The 13,707-nt window shown below is 48.1% G+C and overlaps 1 protein-coding gene across 3 annotated transcripts in view; it reads left to right on the forward strand.

Moving 5' to 3' along the window:
* The first annotated feature begins 4,241 nt into the window (after window positions 1-4,241).
* Window positions 4,242-13,707, forward strand: part of Pak4 (p21 (RAC1) activated kinase 4) — a 39,360-nt gene continuing 29,894 nt past the window's right edge. For all 3 annotated transcript variants that reach the window (XM_023721533.1, XM_023721531.1, XM_023721535.1), the window contains exon 1: window positions 4,242-4,372. The gene's annotated coding sequence lies outside the window, so the exon portion shown is untranslated. The remainder of the gene's footprint in view (window positions 4,373-13,707) is intronic.

The following is a 13,707-nucleotide window of genomic DNA, read 5'->3' on the forward strand; positions in this document are numbered from 1 at the left end:
CTTGTTCTAAGTAGGTGCTTTAGACCACTGAGCCATCTCACCAGGAGAAAGCCCTTTAAAATAATCTTCTTAGCTGGATGTAGTGGCACCTGTAGTCCCAGCTGTTCAGAGGACCAAGACAGGAGTATAAGAAGTTTGAGGCCAACCCAGGCAACTTAGCACAATCCTGTGTCAAAAAGTAGAAAGGCTGGGGATGCAGCTCGGGGCTACTATATGTGTGTGCAAGAGCCTGGTTCCATCCCCACTACAGTCAAATAATAATAATGTTCTTGAAGGCTATTTAACGATCTAGAAAGATACCAAAGATATGTGTAACCTTATTGTCAAAAGATACACCATTCTTTAGAAATGTGTGCTTCTGATTCTGCTGATAGAAAGAATAAGCAGATAAAGAGAAAATACCTCATTAAAAAAAAAACCTCAACATCAATCATTCACTCAAGGGGACACTCACTATGTGCTGGAGTGTGCTAGGGTGGGGAGCCACACCCAGCATCCCGGCACATCTCTGAGGGGTGGATTTCCCACTCCTCCAGCTTCCACTCAGCAAATGTGCAGGAGCACTCCCTGGCCAACAAATCCGGGGCACCCGGAATGCACCAGTGAACAGAGACAAACATCTATGATGTTTCAGAGCTCCACGCCAGGACAGGGGACAACGAACAAACAGTAACTACAGTTAGCAAGGACAAGGAAAAACTGACCAAGAGAAAAGTTGTTAGCCTCCCACCACCACATCTGGCTTGGGATGTGACATTTTTAACCTCTGAAGGAGGAGAGGGAAGGAGCCAAGAGGACAGCTGAGAACACAGTCTGTTCCAGACAGAAAACCAACACAAGATCTTCAAGTGGGAGACCACCTGAAAGTTTTCCAGGAAGAGTAAGAAGGCTGGTGTCCAGAGAATAAGATCACAGATGTCTGAGTTTATTGTGTGGTTTTCATTTCTCAATTGTTTGACTAATTAATTTCTTAAACCCTTGTGTCACAAGCCCAGATCCAATGGACTCATCCCTTACTTTTCTGCTGTTAGCATTATAGTAGTCAGCTGTGTGTCCTAGTGCTTTTCCCTGAGAGATACAGGAAGCAACATGTGTGTCTACCCACTCAGCATGACAAATGGCAAGGAGTGTGCACTCACACAAAAGTGTCAAAATGGGACTTGGTTCCACCCTTATGCTCTGGCTAACTGGTTTTGTGTAGGTTTATCTAAGCATCACAAAGGGTCTAATAGACCCGCACACTGGAGGATTTGTTTTTTTTTTTGAAGTTGTCTTTTGATTTTTCTGGTAGAAGAAGGCTAGTCAGTACAATGGCACAGGCCAAACCCGATTTATAAGTTTTGAAGGAGGTCAGAAGTGAATCATCAGATTAATCATATGTGGATGATGAAGATGATCCATTATAATAAAATACATGCTTTCACAACAGAAGAGTGGTGTGATGATGACCATGATGACACTGACGTCGGCCACAGGAGCCCAAGTTCCTGTGACAGTGAAATGGAGCAAGAATCGACTGATATAAACACAGGGAATGCAGACCTTCTTGATTCAGATGACAAAGAAAACAGCAATATGAGTACATATTTGATTAGTCGAAATGTTGTGAAATGGCCACACAACCAAATGGAAAAATCCAATGTTAGAACTAGGGCCAAAAACAGTGAAGGTCTTGGTAGGGATGAAATGTACCAGACAGAATGCCAGCCCTGCCATTCCATGTTGGAAATTGTAACAGACAAAACGCTACAAGATGCTGTGAAATACACACGGGCTGAAATGCATGTAAAATGTCCTGTATGCACAGATAGCCATATTAAAAATCACATTTATCATGATACCTCACTAACTGAACTGAAAGCACTCATTCATGGGCTGTACTTAGCATTGATTTCTCATGGTGATCACTGGGATGTGAAAGACTTAAGGAAAAATGATGGTCAAACTATGGTATAAAAATGTATGCCCTCATAGATGTGAAGACTTACTATTCTTTCAGTTTAGAAATTTTTTTTGGAACTCAGTCATCAGGTGCTTATTCGTACAGGAATAAATAAAATGATGTTGTGAACAGACCTGTTGCTCCCATCCTCCAAACTAACCAGAATGTTCTATTCAACAATCGGTTTATTGTTTTCTAATTGATGTTACATTTGCTAGCAGAGAACAAGTTGAGCGGTACAGGAAATGTACCATAGGAACAAAGCTGAAATTCCATGAAACAAAATAATTCCATTTGAAATTTCAAAACATAATTGTATAGTTCAATCTTTGGATTTCAAAAAGATATTACATTGGCCTTGTATATAGCAGAGAAAAGCAAATTGCTATGGCGGATGTCAACATTTAACCGTGTTGGAAATATTAATAGGGAAACCTTGACAAAATGGAAATCTGCGATGGGAACTTTCAACAACAAAACTGAACACGGAGTAGATGCTGTAGATGAGCTATGCAGCCTCGATGGTATCACTTGAAACACAAAGCATTCGCTAATGGTTGTGTTTTACTTTATCTTAAAAAGGTAGGGCATAAATAGTTGGATAATTTACAAAGAGAACAACAAGTGCAAAATATCATGAAAAACTTTTCTTACAGGATGGGGATTACAGCTCCCAAGAAATCATGAACAACAGAGGAAAAATAAAATGCTTCTGCCCAGGGTACTAAGCAAAAAAATTGTGGAGCACACTGGTGAGCTGATAGGTGAACAGGTAGGTGCAGCACCACAAAGACCTACTATGACAACAGGAAAACCAAAAAGACGTCAACTGTGCTCCACAAGAAAGAACAGGAAAACAAAACATATACTATCAATGTGAGCGATACTTGCGTATGGAACATGAAGTTGTCATGTGTGAAAACCGCCTTACGTGTGACAGTTGAAACAAAGCTGGTTTTTGTGGTAGTCTTTTGCTTGTGTTTACACTATAATTCACATAGTTTTTTATTTTTCAAGTTATCTTTTAGGTTTGGTAAGCAAGTAAACAGCTGATGTGAAAACGTTGATGTCTATTCTAAATGCATAACACATATTAAGAATTTAATAATTTATTTTTTGATATTGTATGTACCTTTTAGCTACACAATGTATAATAAGAATCTCCTGATAAAACAGTAAGACCACTGAGATGTCAAGTATGACCTACAAAAATCCCAGGAAAGTTCAATCCCCGGTACCGCAAAAAAAAATCCCAGGAAAGCAAAAGTCATGTATGTAGTGTGATGCGTGTGTATGGAGCATGCTGTTATCATGTGTGCAGACTGCCTTAGGTGTGAAAATTAAAGATTTTTTTTTTTTTTTAGGAGGTAACAACCGCGTGGGCGGTGGATTGGAACTTTAAAGGCGGTGACTAGAGGGAACAATGAATGAGTTTTAGGTTGGGGGGGGACATCTTTGAAGGGGTCAAAGGTGGGGCGTGGCAAGAGAATACCGAGGTCAATACTATTGGTATTTTCCTTGTAGTTCATATGTCAATCTATTTCTGTTCTTTTTTAGACTGTGTACACCAAAAAACCAGTGTTGAAAATTTTGATTTTTTTATAAACTCAATACATATGAAAAGCACAGTGGTTTATATTAGTGATTTTTTTTTCCTGTTAAGGACTCATTGTTTAATATAATAAAACTCATAAAATTAAAATTAATAATTCGTCGATCGAGATTAGTCTTATGCTCCAGGGGCTACAAACCTACTAAAAAGATTAAGGCTAATTTAGCGTCAGGCTCCCAGGCTCAGTCAGACCAATCATGATTTCAAACAGCTTCTTCTTATGCTCGTGAACTAGCTAGTTTCCCGGCTTGAGCCTGTTTATCTCCAAAACAAGTATTAGTAATTCAACAGAATTATGTTGAGTATCCAGCTAATGCGAGTAAAGCACTTAGCCACGTGCCTGGAAGTGTTTAAGAATTGTTTGAGCCATTACAACCCACTGCTGTTTTCCGTCCTTTAGCTCCTTTCGGGAGAAGGTAGGAGGAGTACGTGTCGAAGGAAAGCAGTTGTTTTCCCTTTAAAAATCAGAGCGGACCCGGAGTCAGCTTCCGCGCACCTTTTCCAAATTTTCCAATCACCGCATGGCGTTTTATGCAGGAGGTCTATGATTGGATAATCTACACCAATTAGAGGTTGAAGTGGGAGTTTCCTGGAGCACAGCTCCGCCCCTGAGCAAGCCCTGCCCAAAGCCCGGTCGGCGCCGTTGCTATGGGGACTGGTGGGCGGTGAGGGGGGGAAAGCCCCGGATGTTCGTTGGGGATTCAACATGGCGGCGGCACTAGCCGCGGTGGCAGCGGCGCAGGAGAGCTGAGGGCGGCGCGAGGGCGCAGAATTCTGGACCGAATAGCGAGGTTGTGAGGTACTGCGGCGCCGAGCCGGTAGGTTAGGTGGTCTGGCCAGGGGTTTTGGGTAGTCTGAGCGCTGGCGGTGCGAGAGTGTGCACGCGGAAGGGGGCGGGGCCGCTGGGGTCAAAGTTTACTCACCGAGGGAAGGGTCGCCTGGGCGGGGTGGGGGGGGTCCACCTGAGGAGAAGGAGTTGTAGGGGATAGCCGAGGTCAAGCTAGCGAAGGAGGCGTGGCGAAGGGGAACTCAAAGTTTGAAATTTGAAACGGGGACACGTTTTGAAGGGATCGGAACCGGTCTCAAAGTAGAAGGGACTCAAAAGTTACTAGTTTGAGGGGAGGTGCGCCTGGAAGGGTCAGAGGTAACAACCGCGTGGGCGGTGGATTGGAACTTTAAAGGCGGTGACTAGAGGGAACAATGAATGAGTTTTAGGTTGGGGGGGACATCTTTGAAGGGGTCAAAGGTGGGGCGTGGCAAGAGAATACTGAGGTCAAAATCTGACTTCCCGAGGTTCGGGAGGGTCCACAGCTAAACCCAAAGAGGTCATAGTGCAGGGCGGAGGGGCAAGGGCGCATAAAATGGTGTGCTTCCTGGCGGTGGGAGAAGGCAGCCCCTTTCCACAAGTAATGATGAAATAGCAAACACTCAGAAAGCACTGACCTTGTGCTAGACCTTCTCAAGGCGTCACCGCTTTACATGTATAATCATTAGTCCTCCCTCCAAACTTGTGGGGTCTTAACCTATTATTAAGAAGTTAAGTGATTTGCCCAAGTTCGGCTAATGAGCAAGTTGTGGGGCAGGGATTCCCACTCGAGTTCTGGCTCAGAGTCCTGCTTCGACTTCCTGCTTCACAAAGAATCTTTATTGTTGGTTAATGTTTAATGAGGGTTCACATGGCTCAGTGCCCTCTGTGCCAGGTCTTGTTTCACTGCGCCCCAATCTCGTGGAGTGCTAGACATAAACCCACTTCCCAGACAGACAAAGCAAGGCTCAGAGACCCCCTGCTGAGGACAGAGATACATTTAAAACTGAGTCTGGACGATTCCAGAGCTCCTGCCCCTAGCTGCCACATAGCCTGCTTCGAAGTAGGTCTGTTCCTGGAAGCAGGGCCAGCCCCAGCCGCTCCCTGGGCAGGAACAGAGTGTTTGGCCTCCATGGAAGGGTGGGACCTGGGTGGGGTGGTTCCCGTGGGCCAGTGGGAGTGGATTTCGGTGCATGGCCCAGTGTCTGGAAGTCTGATGGGCTTCTAGCGGGAGACACTGACCCCATGCAGACTTGCCTTGTTAGTGAAAAACTCAGCTCCCACTTGGTTCTCCAGTGGCTCATAACTCCTTCGGTGCAAAGACTCAAGCTTTTTCTGGGGTTTGACCTTCCTATTCTCTCTGCCCTGCAGAGAACACTGTGTTGACAGTGTGTGACTATTGGGCACTGTGCTAGGTGCTGGGACTGCAGCCGCGCAACAAGACCCACAGACCTCCAGCTGCGCAGCACCATCTCAAGAAGTAGTGGTAGGGCTGGGAGTGCAGGGTGCACTTGGGCCCAGGCTGAGGCTGATGTGCCTGGGAAAGCCCCTGCAGGAAGCTCTCAAGGATGAGTGGGAGGGACGGGAAGGGGCAGCTGGGCAGAAGGAGCTGTGTTTGCAGAGTCCCTAGAGGTGATGGACAGTGGGACTGGTGGGACTTGGAGGCACCATGTCACCTGTGTAGTCAGGGTGAGAGCCCAAGAAGCTTAGCCTGGGGGGGAGGGCAGTGGGAGAAGGGGAGGGATAGAGCTGCTTATGTGTGCCTCAGTTTCCTTTTCTGCAGAATGGGCACAGTGCTAGAGGCTGCCCTGTAGAATTGCTGCGAGGACATAGTATAGCATCTGGGGCTTGGCATACGGTAGGTGTTGTGGAAGCATTAGTCTTGCTGCCATTGCACCTGCCACCCTGGCAGGAAGAGCCTCTCTCCTCTTGCCTCCTGGGTTCTGCAGAGCTGCCCCACCTCTGCTTGGCTCAGCAGGGACCCGGGGCCAGCACACTGCCAGGGAGCCCTGTGAGGCTGCCCAGGCTCTGAGTCTCATGATGCCAGTTTGGCACGCACATGGAGGAATAAGGCTTTGGCACTGGAAACTCACATTCAGGTCCTTGCTTTGTCACTTAACAGCTTGGAACCTTGGTCAAGTACTGTCTTATTCACCAGTTTTCCTTATGATATATTCTAGGTTAACAAAAAAGTAGAACTTTCAGTACCACAAGACACTGAGATATCTAGTGTTAGGCTTGGGACAGAAACCACCGTAATGTGGTTAAAGAAAGGCCCCAGGGCTTCTCCCTTCTTCCCTCTCTCCTGCCTTCCCTCCTTTCTCTAATGGCAACCTGGATTTGGCAGTCAGCATCACTACAGCTTTTATTTCCCTTGAATTCACAAACAAAAGAGCAACAGTTCTCCTTACTGGCTGCACACTGCAGTTACCTGGAGAGCAGCAAAGTCTTCTGCCTAGGTCCACCTCAGATTAGGAGTTGGACACCCTTCCTTGGTCTGAAGACCTGTAGGGAGTTTCTCACAGCCAGCCAGGGCAACAGCTGCTGTGTCACAGTGCGTGGAAACGCTGTCACTGTAAATACATCTCTCTGTAGCTTGCTTCTTTTGCTCCCATTAAAGTTTGGCTGTGTTATTCCTCGTGGATATGTTTAGGACTGGAACAGGTCATTTTGCCCTGTTAACTTTTTTTTTTTTTTTAAAGATTGTGTCACTTAGGAATTATCCATTACCTTTTGGCTGTCATTTGGGTAGTTTCCTGTTGGGGCTATAATAGTGCCATGATGAACATTCTAGAGTGTGCTTCCTTGTATACTGCAGCCAGAGTCAGTCTTGGGCAGTGGCCTTGTATTAGCCATGCTGGACTTCACAGCTATCCTGAGTATTGCAAAGCTGCTCTCCAAAGTGGTTGTTCACGTGTACTTCTCAATGGTGCTTAAGGTTCCCTTTATTCCTTCACCTGCTTTGGGCAGTACGTGACCCTAGTAGCTAAAGTGATTTATTCAGCTATGAGGTGGCAAGCTGCGGGGACCCAACCCCACACCAGTAGTCTAGATGGGAACAGCTAGGGTTCATGTGACTGTCTTAGTGGGGGCTTAACACCCATCATGTCCCATGTCTTATGAAGAGGCAGCAGGTGAGGGCTTTGGCATTTACCCTCCAGGCATGAAGGACAGTAGCCACAGCTTTGACTCAACTCTGTTTTATGGACTGAGGACTGACATTTGGAAAGGTCCTGGACTGACTGGAACCTCCTTGGGAAGGAGAATGGAGGAGAAAACAGGAGGGGTTGAACATAGCCCTATTACACTCTGCCTATGCATGTTAGTCCTAGTGGTGACCAGCCCAGCCCCTGTCAGGCCACAGATCCCCTGTCTCCAGACAACCCAGAGAGAAGAGGACAGGGACTGTAGAAATCCATGGGGGCACCTGACCCAGCCTGGGGAGTCAACAAACGCTGGGGAAAGGGAAGACCAGCTAGTGAGAAAGACACTCTCTGGCCAGGCCTAGAAGGGAGTGAAAACAAAGAAAATGTGGCAGGGATATAGCACAGTGGCACAGTACCTGCCTGGCAAGTGTGAGGTTGTGAGTTCAATTCCTGGTACCAAAGAAAAAGAAAACAGGTAGGACAAAGGCCCTGAGGTCCAAATGAGCTTGGGATAGTTCAAGACCATCTTAGCAGCTGTTGTGGTTGAACAGGACATGATATCTTCAACGGGAGGACACAAAGCAGGGCTAATGGATGGAGGTGAAGTGTGTGGGTTTTGGTTTGTAACATAAGTCCTCGTGGGCCTAGAGTGTATCTGGTTTCCCATTGTTCAGGCTGCTATGGAAGGGACAGGTCATGGGGGCTGATATTGGGGAGCCTGGGTGAGGCTGCTGTGACAGTCCCTGCCAAAGAGAGTGGCTAGGATGATGGTGGTGGCAGTGGAAAAGGTCCCATGTGCCAGATGAGATTCTACTTTACCTACGTTTAACTTGTGTGATCTTCCCCATGGCCCATGAATTAGGTATTTATTGTTATGCCCACTTTAGAGGTGAGGAAGGAAGACCCAGAGAGCTATATGGCTCTGACAAGGGCACATAACAGGCAATGACAGAAGTCAGATTTGAACCCTGGACTTAGGGCTCCAGAGTCACTGCTTATTGCAGCCACCCTCCAGTGACTTGGAAGCAGCTTTGATAAGGAGAGAGCCCATTCCTAACTCCTTAAGTTTTTTCTCAAGCTCATTTTTAATTAGAAGTCCCGTGGGGACCTGTTGCTTGGGCACTGTCTGGGCACTGCCCTCAAGCCCCCCCCCCACCCTCTGCCCTTTCTTGTACATGGCATCACCCCTCTTTGGCCTGTTGGCCCATGGCAAGCTAGACTTCCTGGCCAGACGCCGGTCAGGGGTGTCCCCAGCAGCTGTTTCTCCCATCTCCTAAACAGGTGGCCACATATTCTGCCAACAGGAAGCTGTCCCCTTCCAAGTCACGACTAGGGAAATGGGACCTTTCCCGCCCCAGCCACTCATCCGGGGCCAAGGCTCACTGTCTGCCAGATCCCTTGGCCCACAGGAAGGTTGAAAGGGGCCAAGGGAGTTCAGAAGGGGAACTCTCTCAGGTCACCATAAGAGCCAGCTGCGGCAGAAGCCACAGAAACCTTCATTCATTGCAGTCTGTCTCCTGGCCCTCTGGTCCTTCCATATTCTTCCCCAGGGACCAGAGGGATAATGAAAACTTCCTGCCAGTGCAGTCTACCCACCCCTCATCCCCTCCCCACCTCCACCCCAAGCAAGGAACCTCCTGGAGAAGAGCAGGAAGCTCATCCACTGGCAGATGGGGTCTTTGTAGCTCTCCTGGGTGCTGAGGTATGATTTGAAGGAGTCACATGTCGCAGCATACAGGTAAGCCTTGGGAGAGCTCTCGGTAAGTGCTGAACTTAATGGCTTTAACAGTTGCTATCCCCTGGCACCCTGTCACTTGGGCTTCTGGTCCCAGCATGGGGCTGCAGTGCAAGGCTCTCGACATGCCCTGTGCAGTGTGGCCACGTGTACCTTTTGAGCACCATGGCCAGGCTCTGCACACAAACCCTGAAGACCAGATGCTGTTGACCTCATTTCTCCCTGTGCTTTCATTTTAAGAAGGCACATTTTGCTGCATGTGCATGGATTACCTAGTCCCCTACTTAATCACTGAAACACCACACACAGTCCAGAGGATGTGGAGCAGTAAGGCAGTTTCTGCTCCAACTGCCTGTGTCCTTCCCAAAGTGACGGTCCTGGTTCTTTCTCTCTTGCTATGTTTGTTCATGAAGTTGTGCACCATGCCCTTTTGTTTTTACTTGAGCAGAGCCAACTTCCATGGTTGTATCCATCTTGCCCTTTGCCTTTTCCCATCAAAGTTGTGGGTCAGAACGGAGTGTGTCCTCGTCCTCTAGCACCTGTGGTATGTGTGCCCTGCTGACCCACTTCACTGCAGGCCACACCAGTCTTTCCCTGTTGTGAACAAGGCTGCAGCACTTGTTAGCGCAGCTGGGGACACCTCGAGGAATGAGCTTGTGGGCCTGAGGTGGGTGTCCTTTAGCTCTGCTCACATGTGTCAACCTGCCAGACAGGGTGCCTATTTATACTCCTTACCCCTCATACCCTCACTGTCTTGGACAAAGTCATTGTGAACTTTGCCAGTCATCATCGTTCTGATTTTAATGTGTAAAGTAGAGCATATTTGGGTTATTGAAAGCCATCTGAATGTTCTTTTGTGGGAGTTGCTAATACCTGATCATTTCCTTTCCCTGGGTAGGGGAAACTGAGGCACTGACCATAACCTCACAGCTAGGAAGTAAGAGATCTAAGCCTCAAACCCATGCCTTCCTGGTTGCCCTCTGGAGTTTTTAATTTGTATGTTGTAGAGATGGAGAATATAGATCATGGAGCCAGCTTTGTCACTTACTAGCAGTTGTAACCCCAGACAAGTTGCAGTACCTCTTTATTCCTTGATATCCTTATCTGTATAATGGGAATAATAGCAGTGCCTCCTCATAGGGTAGTTTTGAGGATATAAAATCCTGTGTAGCAGGCAGAATACATAGTGTCAAAGATGATTAGCTGCTGCCTTCAGTAGTCAGAGTATTACTACTCTCAGTAACTAGTACTGGCAGGCACTCTCCTAAGTGCTTTCCTTGAACTAACTTTCCCATCAACCCTCCGGTGCTAGGTGTCATTGTTATCTCCTTTCAATAGGGGAGGAAATTCTGAACCTGAGAGACTCACCTGCATGGGGTCACAGTGCAATCAAAGGCTTGGATTTAGATTCTGGAGGTCTAGCTCCTAATTGCTGTGGCCCCTCCTACTGCCACTCCCATAACCAGGAAGGCCCTCTCCTCCATTCCTTCCTGGGAGGTAATACCCCCTCTAGTGTCTTCATTCCAGAGAGCCTGCAAAAGAGCTGTGAGGGGACACCTTGGCAGATGGGAGCATGGGCAAGGTCTCACACAGAGAGCCTCCCTGCCGGTCCCTCCCTGCTCTCGGCCCTGGAGACTCCTGATAAAGCAGCATTGTGTGCAGTTTCCAGCTTGCTTCCTCAGCTGGGTTTCACCACTCCCACGCAACAGAAAGTGGCCTGCCATCCTGAGCCAGGAGGTTCCAAGCTCTCCCCTACCTGCCCCCCACAGTCAGCAGTCACGACTGGGCATAGGGAGAAAGTAGGACCTGTGGCCTGCTGGATCCTCTGCAGACTTGTCCCCCAGGTGAGGACCTCCAGAATCTACCTGTAGGAAGTCCTTGTAGGACCCCCTCCTTCCTGCTGTAGGGCTTCTGTAGTCACTCCATAGCTCCCTAAATCTTCCATTATAGCCTGGCCCTTGGTTATATGGTTCTCAACTGCTCTATGTATCTGTATGTATGCGTGTGTGTGCGTGCGTGTGTGTATAAAGTATCTTTATAATTGTATTTTTAAGAACTTTTAATAACTGTTAGGTATAATATACTTGTATAAAAGAGCATAAAATGCATACGTGAGTTTAGCAGAGAATTGTGAAGTAGACAAACACTTCACCTTCACTTGGGGAAAGACAGAACTGAATACCCTGGAGCCTTCTGTCTTCCCTTCTTCCCTCCCAACTGTGACCTCCACAGTGATCACACTCTGATCTTGGTGGCCATCAGTTCTTTGCTCCCTGGTAACCTTATTACTATTTGTGCACCTCAGAGCTACACAATGTCATCTTCCATCTTGTCTGCTTTTGAACTTCACATAATGGAATCTTCCAGGAATCATTCTGTCTGCACCTCTAGCTTCTTTAATCCTGGGTTTATGTGGTCCATCTGGGTGCCTGTGTGTGTCTGCACTTCCTCCATCCTTGGTGGTGTGTAGTACCTGTTTCTCCATCTTCTGCTGCACCAGTGTGACTGTCTCCCATGTGGTGTGTCTCGTGTCCCTCACATTGTACATGCTTGTCCAGGGTGTACTCCCAGAAGTGCATCTCTGGGCAGGGCAGGGTGGACCCACCAAACACGCGCCCAAAGTAACAGAGCCATGTGTACCCCAGGAGCTATGTGTAAGTCTGCATTATTCCACATCTCAGCAGCACTTAGTGGTGTCAACCTCCTGAGTACTGGATTGTAGGCCCATTTTTATTCTTTTCTCTTGCAAAAGTAGTATGTTGGTTATCACTGGGAAAGTCCTTCCTGTTCTCTTCCCAGTCCCAGGATCCTGTGCCTTCCATCTCTTACTTGTTGGGTAATGAAGAATCACATGCTTAGTCCTTGCTGGGCCTGTGCTTGGGTCCAGGCTGGTTGGGGGAGACCCAGATATCAACAGCCTGTTCTCAGCTCCATCCACTAGGGGATACAAACCTTAGCCAAGGAGAGACACAGAGCCAGAGAAAGGAAACAAGGCTGTTGATTCCCAGAGCCTCCATCTTTCCCCTGGCATCCTGTCTTAGTGATAAGCATCCCTTCCTCTTGTTTGAGCCTCAAACTTGGCCTTTTCCTGACTTGTCCTTTGCTCTCCCTTGCACTTCAAACCTCAGACACCTGTTGCTGTCCCTTCTGAATCCCTGGCACCTAGCACTTCCCATCATCATCCCCTAGGCAGGCCACCTTCCTCTCCTGTCACACATGTCATCTGTCTATCTGCATAATTCCCTGGGATGTTCCAGGTTGGGTCCTGCCTCAGCGCCTTTGTTGTTACTGCTCCTTATGCTGGCATGGCTGCCCATCCCTCCACTGAGGGAAGTCTCCACCAATTATCCCCCTCCCTGAGGCCTTCTACCCTTCACCTCCAACCTCTGGCCACACCCTTCCTGCAGGAATATAGCTACTTACAGTATGTGGTGACTTACTGGGCTGTTGGTTTATGGTGCCTCCCTCCAGTAGCATAACTTCAAAGGGGTGGGTGTAGGGGTGAAAGGACAGGGCCATCACCGTTTCCCTTGCTCTGTTCCTGTGGCTTGGTGGGCCATAGTTTCTTCAGCAACCAACTATGACAGCTGAGGGCCATTGCTGTGGTGCCAATTGGGAAACCTGTGGTGGGCAGAGGCAGGCAGACTTTCCTAAGGAGGAAATGCCATGTGAAAGACAAGCTGGCCTAGCTAGGTAGGGGATAGGGTAATAGTGGAAATGGGCCCCTGAGGGCCAGAGCTGCTGCCTGAGGGGAGTCCACAGGCAGGAGAACATAGGGGGCCTTTTAGGAAGTGAGGAAACACTGGAGGTCAGGTCTCAGTTGGTCTAGATTAAAATCTTGCAGCCCCTCAGGCTCTGCCAGCCTCAGTATCTTCCTGTCTAGACTGAGGCTCGTCAGCTGGTCTAGGGTGGCTCTGGAGTTCTGTTCCTCTGTTTATCTATGGCGCCTGATGTATAAATATAAAGGGGACTGTTTATTTTTTTTCCAACAAAGACGTGTTGGCCTGTCATGACCTCCAGGGGGACACGGTAGTGAATAAACAGACCAGGTTGCTGGCCAGTGGAGCCTGTCTCCTGGCCTTTGGCTGTCCGGGGCTCACCTTTTGGAGGTTGAAGGCTTGATGTGACCCCAGGCATGATTAGGAGGGAAGCTAATTGAGGTGAATACTATGCCTGTGCCCTGTGCGGCAGGTCCCCAGGCTGCAGCCCAGCCCCCCTTGGAGCCTCGTCTGACCCATTTCCCAGATATGCAGGTGAATGTGGCACCTGGCTGAGTCCCTAGCACATCCTGTTGGCTGATGCTGAGCAGCTCTGTGGTATCCTCCCCTGGAAGCGGTGTTTTTCTGGGCTGGTGGAGCAGCTTCTCTGGGTTCTTCGAAACTCCTCTCAGAAGGCTCGATTCAGGTCACTTGCCTGAGTTTCTTTGGGCTGTCTGCCACTTTTTGATTTCTTATTTCTGAGTTAAAT

Source organism: Octodon degus, unplaced genomic scaffold, assembly GCF_000260255.1.
Source record: "Octodon degus isolate 3935 unplaced genomic scaffold, OctDeg1.0 scaffold00083, whole genome shotgun sequence".
NCBI classification, from domain to species: domain Eukaryota; kingdom Metazoa; phylum Chordata; class Mammalia; order Rodentia; family Octodontidae; genus Octodon; species Octodon degus.